At 32.0% G+C, this 17,562-nt stretch overlaps 1 non-coding gene across 1 annotated transcript; it reads left to right on the forward strand.

Moving 5' to 3' along the window:
• Positions 1 to 348: 348 nt before the first annotated feature.
• Positions 349 to 455, forward strand: LOC137964337 (small nucleolar RNA R71). The gene has a single exon (XR_011115534.1). It is a non-coding gene; the product is annotated as a small nucleolar RNA R71 (small nucleolar RNA).
• The last annotated feature ends 17,107 nt before the right edge of the window (positions 456 to 17,562 follow it).

Genomic DNA, 17,562 nt, shown 5'->3' on the forward strand with positions numbered 1-17,562 from the left:
GGATGAGATGAACCAGAGCATATGGCACAGACAGTAGATGGGTTAGGAGAAGGTGAACTCTTGGACACCATAAGGGCATCAATTTTTCTAGTCAACTCTTCAATCTTGGCCATGAGCATGGGTGTTTCACTAACCTCGTAAAGACCCCCTCTTTTGGATTCGTGGGATCTCCTATCAACATTAAATGATGAACCCCATTGCTGAGATTGATCACTCAACGTTTCAAAGAAGTCCCACGCCTCACTAGCACTCTTACCCATCAAACTCCCACCACTCGTTGCATCTACCATGGATCTAACCTGAGGTGTAAGACCTTGATAAAAGTATTGCACTAAATGCCATTTCTCAAACCCATGATGCGGACACCTACGGATCAAATCCTTCCATTTCTCCCAAGCCTCATAAAAGTGTTCACCCTCCTGCTGCATAAAGTTGGAGATTTCTCTCCTGAGGGCTGTAGTTCTCTGAATGGGAAAGTACTTGGACAAAAAATTCGTGACTAATGTGTCCCATGAAGTAATGCTGCCCACCTCTAAGGAATTAAGCCAAGACTTGGCCTTATCCTTAAGTGAAAATGGAAAAAGTCTTAACCGGATAGAGTCATCTGAGAAATTCTGGAATTTAAAAGTTGCACAAATATCTAAGAATTCCTTGATGTGGTAATATTGGTCCTCCTTCTCCAACCCATAGAATGTAGGGAGGAGTTGGATCACACCCGGTTTCAACTCATAATTGGCGGCAGTAGTGGGTGGCAATATAATGCAAGAAGGTGATGTGAAGTGGGATGGGATAGAATAATCCCTCAGGGCTCTACGGTCACCTGCTGCAGGTAACTGTAATGGTTCACCCTGATTGGCCATGGTAGCTCCTAACTTGACTTCGGGTGTTTTCCTACAAATATGTTCTACCTCTTCAACAAAGGGAGCTAATGGTCCACCTAGGGAGCGGCGCCCGTGCATAAAAAGACAAAAATAAACAAAAGGAACTATCAAATTAACCTAACAAACTTGCTACTAAAAATATGAACTAACTAGAAGAAATAAAAATAATTCCAAAAAATAAAAATAAAAATAAAATAAAAAATAAAAATAAAAATAAAAATAAAAATAAAAATAAAAATAAAATAAAATAAAAAAATCTAACCTAAGACTATGGAGAACAAAGAAATACGCCTAATACGTGCCTCCCCGGCAACGGCGCCTAAAACTTGATGTAGAATTTTCGTTACATCGGCTTTAATACCTTGCAAGCGTACGAATCGTTCATGTAATCTAGCAGTAAGCGAGGGTCATATCCACAGGGAGGATTGAATTTTGTGTATTCTTCAGTCAACTAGCCTAACCAAATATGATGAATTAATCTGAACTAAACACTAATTATATCCTAAATTATCAAGCAATAATTTAATTAACTACTTGCACAACAAGAAACGTCAACTCTGGATTTTATCGTGATTCGTGCCTCTCTCGAGCGCCACGTAACCACGAATCCGGATTCTCAATCCTTGCGTCTAGCCCCTATCGGGCGCCTAGAGTTAATGACAAAGATCGGATTACAATAGAATGCAGAGAATCAATTTCCTATTGTGATGATGCTAAAATTATCAACTTTGGATTTTATCGTGATTCGTGCCTCTCTCGAGCGAACCACGAATCCGGATTTTCAATCCTTGCGTCTAGCCCCTCTCGGGCGCCTAGAGTTAAAGACAGAAATCGGATTAAAATACCAAAATCCAACCTCAATTATAATCTTACCCTAATTAACTAATTTAATCAAATATCAAGAAAACAAATCTTAAATAAACTTTAATTATCAAATTAGATTCAATTAACATTCAAAACCTAAGTTCAAACTATATGAAAAATTAAATTCAATAATGACGAATTACTCCCCTTCTTCCTCCTCTCGCTCGGGCTGCAACTCGTTCTCACGGGTGCTGCAATTTCCGGAAATTGGTGGCGTCGGGTAGCAATAGTGAGTGGCCAGAGGTAGAGACGACGCCGACGACGACGATTAGAAGCCGACGGACGGAGGTAACGTCCGGCGAAGAGCGAAACAGAGCTGACGTTCTCTAACCGGCTCTCTCGAGTCTCGGTTGGAGTCGGAATGGCTCCGGGCCTGGTCGGAATATGTAAACGACGCCGGAGGATGGTCGGAAAGAAGAAGTGGCACCGGAGAAGCCCTCTCGGATCCCCTCTCGGCCTGGCGAGCAAAAAATAGCACTGTCGAAATCACCTCGATGGAGACTCTCTCGAGCTCTCCTCGGGGTTGTTCTCGGTTGCTGGATGGCAGTGGACGGCGGTGGACGACTGTGGCCCGGCGAACGGAGGTGGGGAACTCCTCTCGGATCCTTCCCTATTTTGGTCGACGGTGCTCCCCTATTTTTCAATACTCTATTTCTCTTTTCCTTTCACGCTCCTCCCCTCTCGTTCGACGCTCCTCCCTTTAAATATGATTTTTCTTATTTCACTAAGGGCATTTTGGTAAATATCTTTTTCTCCACCCAAATTCTCCTGAAATTCCATAATTGAATCTATAAATAGCATTTCAGGAAGAAATATGACTAAAAAAATAATGAAATATAATTCAGGAGGGAGAAATATGCAATATCGACAGTGATTAATGCCAAATTCAATAAATGCTCATTTCATTTGAAAACCGATAAGTAACCACCTATAACACAATTATAAAGGTTATTCTATTATAATTAACCTAGTTCTCATGTCAGAATATGGCATCTATGAACGTTCACTTTGGAATTTAATGGTATTTGCTTTAAGGTTTGGATCCATAGGTCATTTGCATTTTTTAACCTGTTCAAGCATGCATATCCATTTTTCAAAACATGTGTAGAAAAATCTCTTCCTTAAAAAATTTCGAGCTATTAGGGTTGAACTAGTGGAATTTCCCAAGCTTGGATAACAAAAATTTTGTGTTCATTTGTGGTGTGTGAATAAATTTCTTTACTTACATTTGTTATTGCTTTAAATTATTTCCGTACATAAATCTAAAACTTTCATTTTGTTGTAATCTATTTGCCTTTTATCTCTTTTTTTGTTTACGAGATGATAGGAAAGTGAAAGATCAAGTTTTGATTTATTACAAAAATATACATCTAGAATGGAAATGCTCAATGCACAAATTTAGAGAGAGATAATTCCAAAAAGTGTATGTAATTTTTAGGGATTGTAAACTCTTTTTATTTTTTATATATCAGGTTTTTTAATCGTAAGGTAAATGGGGAGGCAGGGCATTTTTAACTGAGTGTTGACTCCCGATCCATAAGACAATCCTCACAAAAATATAGCCCATAACGCATGATAAATCACTTTACAATCATCTATGATCATTAGGTCAGCTTTTTGTAAATGAGAAAAAGAATGGCGTGTTTGACTCGGGTAAATATCCCACCGCACGTTCACTTGGGGATTATGTTATTCACATTAAAATGTTTGGAAGCATAGGTCATTTGCATGTTTAACATGTTTCAAGCATGCATATCCATTTTTTAAAACATGTGTAGAAAAATCTCTTTGTTATAAAATTCCGAGCTATTAGGGTTCAACTAGTGGAATTTCCCATACTTGGAGAATAAAATTTTTGTGTTCATTTGTGGGGTGTGATTAAATTTTCTTTACGTACATTTGTTATGGCTTTATATTCTTTCCATACATAAACTCTAAAATTTTCATTTTGTTGTGATCTATTTACCTTTTATCTTTTTTTTTGTTTACGAGATGATGGGAAAGTGAAAACTCAAGTTTTTATTTAATAAAAAATTATACATCTAAAATAGAATTGCCCAGTGCACGAATTTAGAGACAGATAATTCCAAAATTTAGTTCTTATATATAAGATTTTTCAATAGTTGGGAAAAGGGGGAGGCGGAGGATTTTTTACTGAGTGTTGAGTCCCAGTCCACATGATAAATCACTTTACAATCATCTATGATCATTAGGTTAGCATTTTTTAAATGTGCAATAGAATGGCTTGTTTGACTCGGGTAAATATCCCACCGCATGTTCACTTGGGGATTTAATGTTATTCTCATTAAAAGGATTGGATCCATAGATCATTTTCAGGTTTAACATGTTTCAAGCATGCATATCTATTTTTTAAAACATGTGTAGAAAAATCTCTTGCTTATAAAATTCCGAGCTATTAGGGTTGAACGAGTGGAATTTCCCAAACTTGGATTACAAAAATTTTGTGTTCATTTGTGGTGTATGAATAAATTTTCTTTACTTGCTTTTATTATCGCTTAAAATTCTTTCCATACAAGAACTCTAAAATTTTCATTTTTTTGTGATCTATTTGCCTTTTATATCTTTTTTTGTTTACGAGATGAACGGAAAGTGAAATCTCAAGTTTGGATTTAAGAAAAAAGTATACATCTAAAATGGAAAAGTACAATGCACAAATGTAGAGAGATAATTCCAAAAAGTGTCTGTAACTTTTTAGGATTTTAAACTCTTTTTAGTTTTTATATATCATGTTCTGCAATTGTCAGGAAAAGGGGGAGGCGGGGGATTTTTAACTAAGTATTGACTCCCAATCCATCAGTCATTCCTTATAAAAATATAGCCTGTTACGCATGATAAATCTCTTTAAAATCCTCTTTGATCATTAGGTTAGCTTTTTGTAAGTGGGCAAAACATTGGCTTGTTTGACTCGGGTAAATATCCCACAACACGTTTTCTTGGGAATTTAATGTTATTCACTTTAAAAGGTTTGGATCCATAGGTCATTTGCATCTTTAACAAGTTTCTAACATGCATATCTATTTTTTAAAACATGTTTTGAAAAATCTCTTTTTTTATAAAATTCCGAGCAATTAGGGTTGAACTAGTGGAATATCCCAAGCTTGGATAGCAAAAATTTTGTGTTCATTTGTGGTGTGTGAATAAATTTTCTTTTCTAACATTTTTTATTGCTTTAAATTCTTTCCATACATAAACTCTAAAATTTTCTTTTTGTTGTGATCTATTTGCCTTTTCTCTTTTTTTTTTTATGAGATGAAAGGAAAGTGACAACTCAAGTTTTTATTTAAGAATAAGTTCACATCTTAAGTGGAAATTCACAATGCACAAATGTAGAGAGAGATAATTCCAAAAAGTGACTACAATTTTTAGGGATTGTGAACTCTTTTTAGTTTTTATGTATCAGGTTCTACAATCATCGGGAAAAGGGGGAGGGGGTGGGGGGGGGGGGGGGGGGGGGGGGATTTTTATCTGTGTGTTGACTCCTAATCCATAAGTCATTCCTTACAAAAATATAGCCCGTTACACATGATATATCACTTACAATCATCTATGATCGTTAGGTCAACTTTTTGTAAATGGGAAAAATAATGGCTTGTTTGACTCGGGTAAATATCCCACCGCACGTTCACATGGGAATTTAATGTTATTCCCTTTAAAAGGTTTGGATCCATAGGACATTTGAATCTTTAACATGTTCCAAGCATGCATATCCAGTTTTTAAAACATGTGTAGAAAAATCTCTTTCTGATAAAATTCCGAGCTATTAGGGTTGAACTGGTGGAATTTCCCAAACTTGGAGAACAAAAGTTGTGTGTTCATTTTAGGTTTGTGAATAAATTTTCTTTACTTACATTTGTTAAAGCTTTAAATTCTTTCCATACATAAACTCTAAAATTTTCATTTTGTTGAGATCTATTTAACTTTTCTTTCTTTTTTTTTTATCAGATGTAGGGAAAGTGAAAACTCATGTTTTGATTTACAAAAAAAGTATACATCTAAAATAGATATACACAATACAAAAAGGTAGAAAGAGATAATTCCTAAAAGTTTCTGTAATTTTTAGGGATTGTAAACTCGTTTTAGTTTTTTATATTTTACGTTCTTCAATCGTCGGGAAAAGGGGGAGGCGGGGGATTTTTAACTGAGTGTTGACTCCCAGTCCATAAGTCATTCCTTACAAAAATATAGCCCGTTATGCACGATAAATCACTTTAAGATCATCTATGATCGTTAGGTCAGCTTCCTGTAAATGGGCAAAATAATGGCTTGTTTGACTCGGCTAAATATCCCACCGCACATTCGCTTTGGAATTTAATGTTATTCTCTTTCAAAGGTTTGGATCCATAGGTCATTTGCATCTTTAACATGTTTAAAGGATGCATAACTATTTTTTAAAACATGTGTAGAAAGATCTCATTCTTATAAAATTCCAATCTGTTAGGGTTGAATTAGTGGAATTTTCAAAACTGGATAACAAAACTTTTGTGTTCATTTGTGGTGAGTGAATAAATTTTCTTTACTTACATTTTTTATTGCTTTAAATTATTTCCATACATAGACTCTAAAATTTTCATTTTGTTGTGATCTATTTGCCTTTTATCTCTTTTTTTTTTTATGAGATGAAGGGAAAGTGAAAACTCAAGTTTTGATTTAAGAAAAAAGTATACATCAAAAATGGAAATTCACAATGGATAAAAGTAAAGAGAGATAATTTCAAAAAGTGTCTGTAATTTTTAGGGATAGCAAACCCTTTTATTTTTATATATTAAGTTATGCAATCGTTGGAAAAAGGGGGAGGCAGGGGATTTTTAACTGAGTGTTGACTCCCAATCCATAAGTCATTCATTAAAAAAATATAGCCCGTTATGCATGATAAATCACTTTACAATCATCTATGATCTTTAGGTCAGCTTTTTGTAAATAGGCAAACTAATGGCTTGTTTGACTGGGGTAAATATCCCATCGCACGTTCACTTGGTAATTTGTTGTTATTATCTTTAAAAGGTTTGGATCCATAGTTCATTTGCATCTTTAACATGTTTCAAGCATGCATATCCATTTTTTAAAACATGTGTAGAAGAATCTCTTTTTGATAAAATTCCAAGCTATTATGGTTGAACTAGTGGAATTTCCCAAACTTGGATAACAAGACTTTTGAATTCATTTGTGGTGTGTTCATTAATTTTCTTTACTTACATTTGGTATTGTTTTAAATTCTTTAGATACATAAACTCTAAAATTTTTATTTTGTTGTGATCTATTTGCCTTTTATCTCTTTTTTTTTTACGAGATGAAGGGAAATTGAAAACTCAAGTTTTTATTTATGAAAAAAGTATACATCTAAAATGGAAATACCCAATGCACAAATGTAGAGAGAGATAACTCCAAAAAGTATTTGTAATTTTTATGGATTGTAAACTCTTTTAAGTTTTTTTATATCCGGTTCTGCAATCGACGGGAAAAGGGGGAGACGGGGGATTTTTAACTGAGTGTTGACACCCAATCCATCAATCATTCCTTAAATAAATATAGCCTGTTACGCATGATAAATTAGAATCATCTATGATCGTTATGTCATATTTTTGTAAATGGGAAAAATAATGGCTTGTTTGACTCGGGTAAATATCCCACCGCATGTTCACTTGGGAATTTAATGTTATTCTCTTTAAAAGGTTTGGAACCAAAGGTAATTTTCATGTTTAAAAATTTTCCAGCTTGCATATCCATTTTTTTAAACATGTGTAGAAAATCACTTCCTTATAAAATTTTGAGCTATTAAGGTTGAATTAGTGGAATTTTCCCAAACTTGGATTACAAAACTTTTGTGTTCATTTGTGGTGTATGAATAAATTATCTTTACTTACATTTTTTATCGCTTTAAATTCTTTCCATACATAAACTCTCAAATTTTCATTTTGTTATTATCTATTTGCCTTTTATAACTTTTTTTGTTTACGAGATGAAGGGAAAGTGAAAACTCAAATTTTGATTTAAGAAAAAAGTATACATCTAAAATGAAAAAACACAATACACAAACGTAGAGAGAGATAATTCCAAAAAGTGTCTGTAATTTTTAGGGATTGTAAACTATTTTTAGTTTTTATATTTCAATTATTGCAACATTCGGGAAAAGGGGGAGGCGAAGGATTTTTAACTAAGTGTTGACTCCAAATCTATAAATCATTCCTAAAAAAAATATAGCCCATTACGAATGATAAATCACTTTAAAATCATATATGATCGTTAGGTCAGCTGTTTTTAAATGGGCAAAATAATGGCATGTTTCACTCAAATAAATATCCAACCACACGTTCACTTGGGAATTTAATGTTATTCTCATTAAAAGGTTTGGATCCATAGGTCGTCTGAATCTTTAACATATTTCAAGCATGCATATCCATTTTTTAAAACATGTGTAGAAAAATCTCTTTGCTATAAAATTCCAAGCTATAAGGGTTGAACTAGTGGGATTTTCTTAAACTTAGATAACAAAACTTTTGTGCACATTTGTGGTGTGGGAATAAATTTTCTTTACTTACATTTGTAATTTCTTTAAATTCTTTCCACACATCAACTCTAAAATTTTGATTTTGTTGTGATCTATTCGCCTTTTATCACTTTTTTGGTTTACAATATAAAGATAAATTGAAAACTATAGTTTTGATTTAAGAAAAAGGTATACAACTAAAATGGAAATTCACAATGCCCAAATGTAGAGAGAGATAATTTTAAAAAGTGTCTATAAATTTAAGGACAATTTTAATTTTAATTTTATAGTTTTAATTTTTATGGATTGTAATTTATTAGGTTCTGCAATCGTCGGGAAAAGGGTGTGGCGGGGGAAATTTAACTGAGTGTTATCTCCCAATCATTAAGTCATTCCTTAAGAAAATGTACCCCGTTACGAAAGATAAATCACTTTACAATATTCTATGATTGTTAGGATAATTTTTGAAATTGGGAAAAATAATGGCTTGTTTGACTCAGGCAAATATCCCACTGCACGTTCACTTGGGAATTTAATGTTATTATCTTTAAAAGGTTTGGATCCATAGGTCATTTACATCTTTAACATGTTTCAAACTTGAATATCCATTTTTTAAAACATGCGGAGAAAAGAGTCTTGCTTATAAAATTTCGAGCTATTAGGGTTGAACTAGTGGAGTTTTCCAAACTTGGATAACAAAACTTTTGTGTTCATATGTGGTGTGTGAATAAATTTTCTTTACTTAAATTTTTTATTGCTTTAAATTCTTTCCATACATAAACTCTAACATTTTCAATTTGTTGTGATCTATTTGCCTTTTATCACTTTTTTTGTTTACGAGATGAAGGGAAAATGAAAACTCAGTTTTGATTTAATAAAAAAGTACAGATCTAAAATGGAAATGCAAAATGCACAAATGTAGAGAGAGATAATTCCAAAAAGTGTCTATAATTTTTAGGGATTGTAAACTCTTTTTAGTTTTTAGATATTTTGTTCAGTAATCGTCGGGAAAAGGGGGATGCGGGGGATTTTTAACTGAATGTTGACTCCCAATCCATAAGTCATTCCTTAAAAAAATATAGCCCTTTACACATGATCAATCACTTAACAATCATCTATGATCGTTAGGTCAGTTTTTGTAAATGGGCAAAATAATGGCTTGTTTGACTCGTGTAAATATCCTACCGCACGTTCACTTGAGGATTTAATGTTATTCGCTTTAAAAGATTTGGATCCATACGTCATTTGCATCTTTAACATGTTTCGAGCATGCATATCGATTTTTTAAAACATGTGTAGAAAAATCTCTCTTATAAAATTTTGAGCTATTAGGGTTGAACTAGTGGAATTTTCCAAGCTTGGATAACAAAAATTTTGTGTTCATTTGTGGTGTGGGAATAAATTTTCTTTACTTACATTTTTTATTGATTTAAATTCTTTCCATACATAAACTCTAAAATTTTCATTTTGTTGTGATCTATTTGCCTTGTTTCTCTTTTTTAGTTAACGAGATGAAGGGAAAAGGAAAACACAAGTTTTGATTTAAGAAAAATGTATACATCTAAAAAGGAAATGCACAAAACACATATCTAGAGAGAGATAACTCCAAAAAGTGTCTGTAATTTTTAGGGAATATAAACTATTTTTAGTTTTTATATATCAGGTTCTGCAATCGTGAGGAAAAGGGGGAGGCAGGGATTTTTAACTGAGTGTTGACACCCAATCCATATTTCATTCCTTACAAAAATATAGCCCGTTACGGATCATAAATCATATTACAATTATCTATGATCGTTTGGTCAGCTTTTTGTAAATGGGCAAATAATGGCTTGTTTGACTCTTGTAGATATCCCACTGCACATTCACTTGGGAATTTAATGTTATTCTCTTTGAAAGATTTGGATCCATTGTTCATTTGCATCTTTAACATGTTTCTAACATGAAAATTTATTTTTTAAAACATGTGTAGAAAAACCTTTTTTTCTTATAAAATTCTGAGCTATTAGGGTTGAACTAGTGGAATATCACAAGCTTGGATAACAAAACTTTTGTGTTCATTTGTGGTGTGCAAATAAATTTGATTTACTAACATTTCTTATTGCTTTAAATTATTTCCATACATAAACTCTCAAATTTTCATTTTGTTGTGAACTATTTGCCTTTTCTCTCTTTTTCTTTTTTTACGAGATGAAGGGAAAGTGAAAAATCAAGTTTTTATTTCAGAAAAAGTACACATCTTAAAAGGAAATGCACAATGCACAAATGTAGAGAGAGATAATTCCAAAAAGTGTCTGTAATTTTTAGGGATTGTAAACTATTTTTATTTTTTATATATCAAACTCTGCAATGGTCGGGAAAAGGGGGAGGCAGGGGATTTTTAACTGAGTGTTGACTCCCAATCCATAAGTCATTCCTTACAAAAATATGGCACATTACGCATGATAAATCACTTACAATCATCTATGATGGTTAGGTCAACTTTTTGTAAATGAGAAAAATAATGGCTTGTTTGACTCAGGTTCACTTGGGAATTTAATGTTATTCTCTTTAAATGGTTTGGACCAAAAGGTCATTTGCAGCTTTAACATGTTTCAAGCATGCATATCCTTTTTTTTAAACATGTGTAGAAAAATCTCTTTCTTATCAAATTCTGAGCTATTAGGGTTGAACTAGTGGAATTTTCCAAACTTGGATAACAAAAATTGTGTGTTCAGTTTAGGTTTGTGAATAATTTTTCTTTACTTACTTTTGTCAATGCTTTAAATTTTTCCATACATTAACTCTAAAATTTTCATTTTGTTGTGATTTGCTTGCCTTTTCTCTTTTTTTCCACGAGATGAAGGGAAAGTGAAAACTCAAGTTTTTATTTAAAAAAAATGTATATATCTAAAATGGAAATGCCCAATTCACAAATTTAGAGAGAGATAATTCTAAAAAGTTTTCGTAATTTTCAAGGATTTTAAACTCTTTTTAGTTTTTTTATATCAGGTTCTGCAATCGTCAAGAAAAGGGGGAGGCAGGGGATTTTTTACTGAGAGTTCACACCCAATCCAATAGTCATTCCTTACAAAAATATAGGCCATTATACATAATAAATCACTTTACAATCATCTACGATCGTTATGTCATCTTATTGTAAATGGGCAAAATAATGGATTGTTTGACTCGGGTAAATATCCTACCGCAAGTGCACTTGTGAATTTAAAGTTATTCTCTTTAAAAGGTTTGGATCCATTGGTCATTTTCATGTTTAACATGTTTCCAGCATGCAAATCCATTTTTTAAAACATGTGTTGAAAAATCTCTTTCCTATAAAATTCTGAGCTATTAGGGTAGAACTAGTAGAATTTCCCAAACTTAGATAATTAAACTTTTGTGTTCATTTATTATTGCTTTAAATTTTTTCTATACATAAACTCTAAAATTTTCATTTTGTTGTGATCTATTTGCCTTTTATATCTTTTTTTGTTTACGAGATGAAGGGAAAGTGAAAACTCAAGTTTTGATTTAAGAAAAAAGTATACACCTAAAACGGAAATGCACAATACACAAATGTTGAGAGAGATAATTCCAAAAAATGTCTGTAATTTTTAGGGATTGTAAACTCTTTTTAGTTTTTATATTTCAGGTACTGCAATCGTCAGGAAAAGGGGGAGGCGGAGGATTTTTAACTGAGTGTTGACTCCCAGTCCATAAGTCATTCCTTACAAAAATATAGCCTGTTGCGTATGATAAATCACTTTAAGATCCTCTATGATCGTTAGGTCAACTTTTTGAAAATGGGAAAACTACTGGCTTGTTTGACTAGGGTAAATATCCCACCGCACGTTCACTTGGGAATTTAATGTTATTCTCTTTAAAAGGTTTGGATCCATAGGTCATTTGCATCTTTATCATGTTTCAAGCATGCATATCCATTTCTTAAAAGATGTGTAGAAAAATCTCTTTCTTATAAAATTCAGATTTATTAGGGTTGAACTAGTGGAATTTCCAACACTGGATAACAAAAATTTTGTGTTCATTTTTGGTGAGTGAATAAATTTTATTTACTTACGTTTGTTATTGCTTTAAATTATTTCATTACATAAACTCTAAAATTTTCATTTCATTGTAATCTATTTGCTTTTTTTCTCTTTTTTATTTTACGAGATGAAGGGAAAGTGAAAACTCAAGTTTTGATTTTAGAAAAAAGTATACATCAAAAATGAAAATTCACAATGTACAAAAGTTGAGAAAGATAATTCCAAAAAGTGTCTGTAATATTTAGGGATTGCAAACTCTTTTTGTTTTTATACATTCGGTTCTGCAATCGGTTGCAAAAGTTGGAGGCAGGGGATTTTTTACTGAGTGTTGACTCCAAATCCATAAGTCATTCCTAGCAAAAATATAGCCCGTTACGCATGATAAATCAGTTTACAATCATCTATGATCGTTAGGTCAGCTCTTTGTAAATGGGAAAAATAATGGCTTGTTTAACTCGGGTAAATATCCCATTGCATAGATCATTTTCATGTCGAACAAGTTTCCAGCATGCATATCCATTTTTTAAAACATGTGTAGAAAAATCTCTTTCTTATAAAATTCTTAGCTATTAAGGTAAAGTAGTGGAATTTGCAAAACTTGGATTAAAAAACTTTTGTGTTCATTTGTGGTGTGTGAATAAATTATATTTACTTACATTTGTTATCGCTTTAAATTCTTTCCATACATAAACTCTAAAATTTTCATTTTGTTATTATCTATTAGCCATTTATATCTTTTTTTGTTTACGAGATGAATGGAAAGTGAAATCTCAAGTTCTGATTTAAGAAAAAAGTATATATCTAAAATGGAAATGCACAATACACAAATGTAGAGAGAGATATTCCAAAAAAGTGTCTGTAATTTTTAGGGATTTTAAACTCTTTTTAGTTTTTATATTTCAAGTATTGCATTCATTGGGAAAAGGGGGAGGCGGAGAATTTTGAACTGAGTGTTGACTCCCAATCTATAAGTCATTCCTTACAAAAAAATAGCCCGTTACGCAAGATAAATCATTTTAAAATCATCTATGATCGTTAGGTTAACTTTTTGTAAACGGGCGAAATAATGGTATGTTTTACTCGGGTTAATATCCCATCGCACGTTCACTTGGGAATTTAATGTTGTTCTCTTTAAAAGGTTCGGATCCATAAGTCATTTGCATCTTTAATATGTTTCAAGCATGCATATCCATTTTTTAAAACATGTGTAGAAAAATCTCTTTCTAATAAAATTCCGAGCTATTTGGATTTAACTAGTGGAATTTCCCAAAATTAGATAACAAAACTTTTGTGTTAATTTAAATTTTCTTCACTTATATTTTTTATTGCTTTAAATTCTTTCCATACATAAACTCTAAAATTTTCATTTTGTTGTGATTTATATGCCTTTTATCTCTTTTTTTGTTTACAAGATGAAGGGAAAGTGAAAACTCAAGTTTTTATTAAAGAAAAAAGTATACATCTAAAATGGAAATGCACAATGCCCAAATGTTGAGAGAAATAATTCCGAAAAGTGTCTTTAATTTTTAGGGATTGTGAACTCTTTTTATTTTTTATATATAAGGTTCTGAAAACGTCGGGAAAAGGCGAAGGTGGGGGATTTTTAACTTAGTATTGACTCCCAATCCATAAGTCATTCCTTAACATAATATAGCCCGTTATGCATGATAAATCACTTTACAATCATCTATGATCGTTAGGTCAACTTTTTGAAAATGGGCAAAATAATCACTTGTTTGACTCAGAAAATTATCCAACCGCACGTTCACTTGGGATTTTAATGTTATTCTCATTAAAAGGTTTGGATCCATAGGTCATTTGCATCTTTAACATGTTTCAAGCATGCATATCCATTTTTTAAAACATGTGTAGAAAAATCTCTTTCTTATAAAATTCCAAGCAATAACGGTTGAACTAGTGAAATTTTCCTAAACTTAGGTAACAAAACTTTTGTGTACATTTGTGGTATGTGAATAAATTTTCTTTACTTACATTTGTCATTTCTTTAAATTCATTCAACACATCAACTCTAAAATTTTCATTTTGTTGTGATCTATTTGCCTTTTATCTCTTTTTTGTTTTACGATATAAAGGTAAACTGAAAAATCTTGTTTGATTTAAGAAAAAAGTATACATCTAAAATGGAAATGCACAATGCACAAATGTAGAGAGCGATAATTCCAAAAAGTGTCTATAATTTTTAGAGATTGTAAATTTTTTTTTTATATATCAGTTTATGCGATCGTCAAGAAAAGGGGGTGGCAGGGGATTTTTAACTAAGTATTGACTCCCAATCCATATGTCATTCCTTAAAAAAAATGGACCTTTACGCTTTATAATTTACTTTACAATCATCTATGATCGTTAGGTCAGTTTTGTAAATGGGCAAAATAATGGCTTGTTTGACTCAGGTAAATATCCGATCGCAAAGTCCCTTTGGAATTTAATGTTATTCTGTTTAAAAGGTTTGGATCCAAAGGTCATTTGCATCTTTAACATGTTTCAAGAATGCATATCAATTTTTTAAAACATGTGTAGAAAAATCTCTTTCTTATAACATTCCAAGCTATTAGAGTTGAACTAGTGGAATTTAGGGTGTAGGGTTTAGGGTCGATCAATTTTTGTGTTCGTTTGTGGTGTGTCAATAAATTTTCGTTACTTACATTTTTATTGCTTTAAATTGTTTCCATACATAAACTCTAAAATTTTAATTTTGTTGAGATCTATTTGCCTTTTATCTCTTTTTTTGTTTACAAGATGATGGGCAAGAGAAAACTCAAGTTTTGATTTAAGAAAAAAGTATTCAGATAAAATTAAAATGGAGAATGGGCAAATGTAGAGAGATAATTCAAAAAGTGTCCGTAATTTTTGGAGATTGTAAACTCTTTTTAGTTTTTATATATCAAGTTCTACAATGGTCAGGAAAATGGGGAGGCAGGGGATTTTTAACTAAGTGTTGACTCCCAATCCATAAGTCATTCCTTACAAAAATATAGCCGATTACACATGATAAATCACTTTACAATCGTCTAAGATCGTTATGTCAACTTTTTGTAAATGGGCAAAATAATGGCTTGTTTGACTTCGGTAAATATCACACTGCACGTTCACTTCGGATTTTAATGTTATTCTCTTTAAAATGTTTGGATCCATAGGTCATTTGCATTTTTAACGTGTTTCAAGCATGCATATCCATTTTTTAAAACATGCGTAGAAAAATTTCTTTCTTATAAAGTTCCGAGCTATTAGGGTTGAACTAGTGGAATTTCCCTAACTTGGATAAAAAAACTTTTGTGTTAATTGTTGGTGTGTGAATAAATTTTATTTACATACATTAGTTATTGCTTTAAATTCTTTCTACACATAAACTCTAAATTTTTATTTTGTTGTGATCTATTTGCCTTTTATCTATTTTTTTGTTTATGAGATGAAGCGAAAGTGAAAGCACATGTTTTGATTTAAAAAAAAAAGTATACATCAATGCACAGTGCACAAATGAAGAGAGAGATAATTCCAAAAAGTGTCTCTAATTTTTAGGGATTGTAAACTCCTTCTAGTTTTTATTTATCAGGTTCTTCAATCGTCGGGAAAAGGGTGAGGCTGGGGAATTTTAACTGAGTGTTGACTCCCAATCATTAAGTCATTCCTTAAAAGAATATACCCCGTTATGCAAGATAAATCACTTTACAATATTCTATGATTGTTAGGATAATTTTTGTAAATGGGAAAAATACTGGCTTGTTTGACTTGGGTAAATATCCCACCGCACGTTCACTTGGGAATTTAATGTTATTCACTTAAAAAGATTTGGATCCATAGGTCATTTACATCTTTAACATGTTTCAAGCATGCATATCCATTTTTCAAAACATGTGGAGAAAAGACTCTTTCTTATAAAATTTCGAGCTTTTAGGATTGAACTAGTGGAATTTCCCAAACTTGGGCAACAAAACTTATGTGTTCATTTGTGGTGTGTGAATAAATTTTCTTTACTTACATTTGTTATTGCTTTAAATTCTTTCCATACAAAAACTCTAAAATTTTCATTTTTTTGTGATCTATTTGCTTTTTATCTCTTTTTTTCTTTTTTACAAGATGAAGGGAAAGTGAAAACTCAAGTTTTTATTTAAAAAAAAGTATACATCTAAAATGGAAATTAACAATGCACAAAAGTAGAGAGATATAATTCCAAAAAGTGACTGTAATTTTTAGGGATTGCAAATTTTTTTTGTTTTTATATATTAGGTTCTATAATTTTCGGGAAAAGGGGTGGCGGGGGATTTTTAACTGAGTGTGGACTCCCAATCCATAAGTCATTCCTTACAAAAATATAGCCCGTTACGCATGATAAATCACTTTACAATCATCTATGATCGTTAGTTCAGCTTTTTTTAAATGGGCAACATAATGGCTTGTTTGACTAGGGTAAATATCCCGCCACATGTTCACTTGGGAATTTAATGTTATTCTCTTTAAAAGGTTTGGAATCATAGTTAATTTGCATCTTTAACAAGTTTCAAGCATGGATATCCATTTTTTAAAACATGCGTTGACAATTCTCTTTCTAATAAAATTTCGAGCTATTAGGGTTGAACTAGTGGAATTTCCCAAACTTGGTTAGCAAAACTTTTGTGTTCATTTGTGGTGTGTGAATAAATTTTCTTTACTTAAATTTGTTATTGCTTTAAATTCTTCCCATACATAAACTCTAAAATTGTCATTTTGTTGTGATCTATTTGCCTTTTGTTTACGAGATGATGGGAAAGTGAAAACTCAAGTTTTGATTTAAGAAAATAGTATCCATCTAAAATGGAAATGCACAATGCACAAATGTAGTGAGAGATAATTCCAAAAAGTGTCTATAATTTTTAGGGATTGTAAAGTCTTTTTAGTTTTTATATATCTGGTTCTGCAATCGTCGAGAAAAGGGGGAGACGGGGGATTTTTAACTAAGTGTTGACTCCCAATACATAAGTCATTCCTTAAAAAAATATTGCCCCGTTACGCATGATAAATCACTTTACAATCATTTACGATCGTTTGGTCATCTTTTTGTAAATGGGCAAAATAAATGCTTGTTTGACTAGGTAAATATCCCACCGGACCCTCACATGGGAATTTAAGTTATTCTCTTTAAAAGGTTTAGATCCATAGGACATTTGCATCTTTAACATCTTACAAGCATGCATATCCATTTTTTAAAACATGCGTATGTAAATCTATTTCTTATAAAATTCCGAGCTATTTGGGGGTAGCTTGTGGAATTTCCAAAACTTGGACAACAAAACTT

The sequence above is a fragment of the Aristolochia californica genome, unplaced genomic scaffold, assembly GCF_029961685.1.
Source record: "Aristolochia californica isolate CCGP_79_NKW_82.1479 unplaced genomic scaffold, dmAriCali1.0.hap1 SCAF_4, whole genome shotgun sequence".
NCBI classification, from domain to species: Eukaryota; Viridiplantae; Streptophyta; class Magnoliopsida; order Piperales; family Aristolochiaceae; genus Aristolochia; species Aristolochia californica.